This window comes from Falco peregrinus, chromosome Z, assembly GCF_023634155.1.
Source record: "Falco peregrinus isolate bFalPer1 chromosome Z, bFalPer1.pri, whole genome shotgun sequence".
Lineage (NCBI taxonomy): Eukaryota > Metazoa > Chordata > Aves > Falconiformes > Falconidae > Falco > Falco peregrinus.
The window spans coordinates 57,519,912-57,526,091 of NC_073739.1; positions in this window are offsets into that span (position 1 = coordinate 57,519,912).

Below are 6,180 nucleotides of genomic sequence, written 5' to 3' on the forward strand. Positions count from 1 at the left end.
AATTAGGAAGTGGTTTTATTTCTGTATGACTTTTATGGAAAATACTTGTTTGCAAAGTTACTGACTTTATATGTGCTCTGAGAGCATTACAAATAGGGTGTTGAATATTGGGACCAAGTATATTGTGGAGAACTTAAATGGTTACTTTTTGGTCTGCCTAGTAACAAACACTCCATAGCTTAATTTAGACCCTCTCTGTTCGTTATGTAAGTATAATCCCTATGAAAATCAGTTTTAGCCAGCAGTTAAGAGCCCTAAGGCAGCACTGAGGATAGTTAATAGGCTAACAGTTTAACTGTGGCAATGACTGTTTCAGGGGGATTAAGCTACTGTTATATATCATCATTCATGGTTTATACAAGGAGAGCTTGTTTTGTGAGAGTGAGTGCCACTCAGCGATGTTATCTTCCAGGTGCAGACATTACCAGCAAATGCAAGAGATGCAGTTTCACGGAAATCCATGCAACAGGCGTTTTTAACTGACACAGAACTTGACAGACCCTTCAGAAATACAGCCCTCTCAGCTCCTCTGTCCCTATGCTAACCCTAAGTTAGCAGTAGCTGCCTGCCTTCACGATGGGGTGACAACAGGCTTTAGTTTGACTTTGTGATTGTTTGCACCCATTCCCAAACTGAACGATTTGCTTGTAGTAGGTAAGGACAATTAGCAGCAACTGAGTTGCTGCTGTCTAATGCTTTACAACTTGCTCTGAACCTGATGCTGTGTCCAAAACCAGAAGGTGGCAGAGCTACCGTTTGGGCTTGGTTCAGCGTGGTGAACTTACTGGCGTTAAAACATCTTGCAAGAGCGATCTATGTCTTAATCATCTGAGTCTCTGAACACCTGTGTGCTCTGGGACCTCAGCTACAGCTTGACTTAGTCTTCTGCCATGCTGAATTTCAGGGAACATGGCTGCAGCAGAATGCCAAGCTTTGAATTAAGCACTGAAGTTCCTTCCTGTGCCTGGGGAAAGGTGATTGCCTTGTGTCATCTTTCTATGACCATGCCTTTCACCTGCAGAGTTCTTCGGAGAGATGTTCAGGTCCTGCATTTGGCCATTTAATTCTACCTCCGTGTTGTTCCCTGAGTCATGCTAGGGCAGCTCTTTGTGCAGGCACACAAAAACAAACCAGCCAGTCAAGGGAGGTATATTTAGCCATCAACAGAGCTCAGGGGTTTAAGCGGGCAGAGTAATAAGCAAACACAGCATAGAGAGGGATTTAGTGTGTGGGAGCTGATTAAACTGGCATGGCTTAGCCATGGGAAATGTCTGTATGAAGAAAGGGGATCCACAAAAGCCAGCAGGTATTTTGTCCTCTTTTCTCAAGTGTTTTTTACCTAGTGAGTTTTTCAAGGATGCTATTCCTTGAATGCCTTCTGTAATCCAAGCTATGGTGTACAATCTCTTTCATTATTTTTTTTAAGCTTTTGTTTGTAACCTGAAGCAGTGGTGCCCACTGCCCTGCATGGTTCATGCTTACAAGGCCTTGCACATGTCAAAGAAGCTTCTTTCTGTCTCTGGATTTATCATGCTGTTATATAGCAAGTACAGAAGCTGGGGTATTTTACCTGTGCAAAGATCAATGTTGGGTTTGTTCTGTTATTTGAATTACAAGTGAACACTCATTTGCTGAAAAGGTTAAACATCAAAAAGCATTTACTCTAAACAAATAAATCTTGAAATATGGTACCGTCTTCAAAAAAAACCCTACAGTCATGTCTGATTGCTAACTGTAAAGGTATTAACCTTTTGTGCTGCCTGCACTTTGCTCAATCAGTTGTTCCCAAGATGTACCCAGGAGACCAGACAAATCAAGTATGTTGACTCTAAGCTGAGTCCTCTGGAACTGAAACATGATCTTGTTTTTCTTCAGGGTTGTTGTGTTTTGATCTTCTACTGCAGAGTCTCCAGTGCAGATCACCTTATTTCTGAAAAAGCAGTCTTCATGGAAAGCATGCTCTAGAGAGCTGCTGACCTGACTCTTTGGAGTCAGTACCTGAATTTCCTGGGAAGGGTAGGTGCTAACTTACCTCTGAAAAAGAGGATTGAAAACTGGTTCTCTCTGTGTCATTTTGATAAGATGCTTAAGAAATAGTTCAAGTTATGGCTGTATTAGTATCTCCCATTTCTGACTTGGAGAATCTTTCCTTGAAAACTTGGTGGGTGAGCTGGTTGCATTTCCATAACCTCAGCACAGAGAGAGCTAACATAGCCAGGGCAGCAGTATTTGCTTACTGTGCTGTCAAAATCTGTTTCAGCAAGGTCAGAAAATATAAGAGGCTAGCAGATCTGCCTCCACCACTGAAGGCTACCACTGGTCGAACAGCATTAGTGGGAGGAATTTTTGATGTGGGGAGTAGGGGTGAAATGTCTGTATTAGAAAGGAAGCAACACCTTGTAAAACTATAAAAGTAGCTTAAAATAATACAGAATAGCATTTTTATTGAGGAAGTGAGATACTTTACTGTCACACTAATGGTGCTATAACCCCCTTTCTGCCCTAAGGTTAGCTTAAGTGCTTGACATACAAATGCTAGGGTGCAAATCAAGTTGGTTACTGATTCACACTTACTTAAACAGGCAAAGTGGGAGGTAAGGATTGCTTAGCATTTGTAAGTGAAGTTAAAGTCTCTCTTCCTTGCTGCCTGCACTGACATTGCTCTGCTTCTAACTGCAACACTGCAATCCTTTGGATATGAGAAGGATTTACTAAAATATAAATGGATACCTCTTCTCTGGCAGAAGTCTTTCTTCTTGCATCACCAGCAGCTAAAAATAAATAGAAAGCTAACTCATCTGAAAAACTTGAGATTGCACAGATCTCTGCAATGATGCTGGTTTTAGGACAGCAGCACTTGCTGGATTGCACCCACCCCATCCTTGGCCCTTGTGGTTAGTAGCGCTGTTATCCATCTATCCCTTTTCTATCCTGCCTCTTCAGAGTCATGGTTCGTGGAGCACTTCTGTGTCCAGGCAGACATTTTTGTCAATATCTCCACATTTCTGCAGCGAACATGTCAACCTTCATCTAGCATGGTGCTCCTCCCTCTATCACACGTGTGTATGTGGATCATTAGGTATGGGAATACCTTCAATTTGGTGTGCCTGCTCACAAGACAACATTTCCTGGGAGCATACAAAACTACCTTGCAGGCAGATGCAGTTGCAGGCAGCTGGCTGAACCTGCTCCTCACAGCTTATTTATGCTTTGAGGCTGGCACTGTGCTGGTACAGGGCAGGAGTGCAAGGCCCACTTGTGATGGTTATTTAGGTTCTGCTCTTACACACGTAATGCATGTTTTCCACTGGAGTTGCCGTGTACAGTTGCCTTTCTCTAGGAAAAAGTCTCTCTTAGTCAAATCATTGACTCCTTAATCTTCCTTCAACTGAATGTTTCAATATGGAGTATACCTTGTACCTACTCTTTTTAAAGCCAATCAGTATGTGATAGCATGGTATAATTTTCTTTTATACAACATCTTTTGCATGTTCTGTGACTGAGTCCCTGACTATATTATAGGCATGTAAGAAAATAAAACTTCACTACAACAGGCTGATAATGTGAACAACTATGTAAAAATAAATAGCAGAAGGACAGGAGAAAAGGATTAAGTGTAGGCCTGTCAGTGTTTACTAGGATGACTCTTGAAACAGGTTAGAGAGCTGAGGAGGTGCAGAGCCTTGCAGGAAACCTGCTTCTGACAGCAAGTACTGCAGGGGAAGACTGCATTGGTGACAGAAAATTGTGTAGAGGAACAGAAAGCAAAGAAGCACTTGTGTTCAGGGGTAAGGTCACTGAAACAGATGGGAGCAAAACTGTAGTGAGATCTCAAAATGGCACCCATTCTGAAAACCTTGCTCTGACCAATTCCTTAAGGTTTCACAAATGTATTTTCCTTTGTTTAAGAGTTATTTCAGGTAAAAGGGGATGCATTTAGTAAATCAGCATGTTTAAGTGAATTCCCAGAGTGTACGCTTACTTGGCAAAGAAAAGTACTGGCCTTAAAAACTCAATGTGATCCAGTGATCTCTTAAGATTGCCTGAATGCAGCATTGCCACCATGTCTGGAAATAATGGGAGAAATCTTGGGAGGCTTAGAATAAATTGTATCTTACAAAGAGGGGCAGTTTACAGGGAAAGGTGTAATTTCAATTTAGATCCTGCTGCACCAAACAGAAGGTGTTTTCCATCCCATTTTCAAAGTTCAAGAGACAAGTAGCCTTGGAAGAAACCACCTGTATTCTCCAGCTCTGCTGCGGGCTTGCTTAACAGCCATGAAGTCATGTCCTAGGCCAGAGGCAAAGAGCATCAGCCATGGGATGATGCAACACCCAATTTGGAAAACTCTGACTCCAGCCAGCATCTAAGGACCATTGTGTAGGACCAAGGAAGCACTCCAGCACAAGCTTGTTGCAAATAGCAGTTGCAGAGTTCTTGAATGAATGAGGGGAGGAAGGTGATACTACATCTGTACATACCATTAGTTACCCAGCTATTGTGATACAGTGCTGCTTTCAAAAGGATGTTGGAAAGCCTGGAAGATTCAGCATTCAGTGACAAGAGTGATTCATGGTATGGAAAAACCTGACTTGTGGGGAGCAGTAACACAAGTCATTCCATTCAGTTTACCAAATGCAAGGCTAAAGGTGACTTAGATTTTAGCTATAATTACTAATATAAGGACAGCTTATCTAGTATTTCAGCACTTTCTGATGTAGTTGTCATCATAGGAACCCACTGCATTGCAAGCCCTAACACTTTGCTCAAGTGGTGCGGGCTGTCCTGACTAGACTTGGTGCTCTGGCAAAGGCTGGTTAGAGAATTTGTTGGCACCCTTGGTGATAGAAAACACGTAATACTGACTTCGGAAACTTCCCAGATGTTTTTTGAAGGAGTCCACCACTAATAATCCCTCAAGGTCTATCTGCTAACAAATGAGAAAAACACATCTGCAATTGCATTCAGCAGCAGTTGATGCTTCAGCTAAAGGTGCCAAATTTGGTGAGCAGCCCCTTTCAGAAGTGAGCTGTTGTCACACATTGTGCTATGAACGAACGCACAGTAGACTAAAAAGGCACCTTTACTGATTTTGAAGAAGCAGTCTGAAAGGTGGATTTTCTAGTTCTAGAGCTATTTTTATCTTACAAATCTGAGGATAAGCTTGCTTCCCCAGAGCCGCTGGTAGCAGGAAATAGCACTATATGTTCTACCACCCGAGTAGTAATCTCTGTCCTGCGTGTACTCCCCTGCTATGCTAGTCAAAACAGATCGAGTAGTTGGGAGATTTTTCCTCCTTAAGGAATTATACAGGCATTCTACCAGAACCCTCTGGCAGCAGTTACTTTAGTCTGAAACTGTTAGGAGAGAGAAGATCTCAACATTCAATTAATCTGTCTGTTTAATATATGGGACATATGTTCAACAGACCGATTCATTGTGATGTAAAAAAACATTCTAGGTACTTCTGAGTACAGTGTAAGGTCCCTCACTTCACCAGGTTTAAGATTACGGAAGATGCTTTCTCATGTCTGCAATAGTGTGCTATTCAGTGTATGTGGGCTTCATTCAGTGTAAACTTTAAGGAAGGGGTGGAGACCCCACAACAAAAAATGTCCATAATTAAGGGGAAATTACAGAGCAGTTACGCTACCTTCAAACAGCTGGAAAGCTTTGGCTGGCTTGAAATAACTTCTCCCACAACCAGCAGCTCTCCCAAGCTGTTCAGCACTCACCACCCTGTTGCCGCTTACCCTCCCACCCACCTACTGCTCCCCCTTGGCAAAGTATCAGAAAACCTACTTTGATATTTTTTAAACCACGGAAGCTCTGGGCTGCAGAACAAGCTGCAACAGGGGTCCAGGCATGGCTATAAATGTCACACTTCAGAGCACTGCAAAGCACCCCCAGCAATGGCCACACATTTTCCTGCAGAAAATGGAGCTGGATGTGGTGGCCAAAGGACAGCGAGAGTCACCACACTGCTGTTGACTAAACGTATGCTGTCCATATGTTGGATGCGTCAGCTGGCAGGGGGCCTAGGAAAAGCTGCAGTGGCTGCAGCTTCCTTTCTCTCCCATCTGGCATGGGCACAGCGAGGAAGTATCTGTGGGTGCCAAATTAAAGAAGAGGACAAACAAAGAGATAAGCAGCCAGGCAAGGATGAAGCCATTTTGGAAG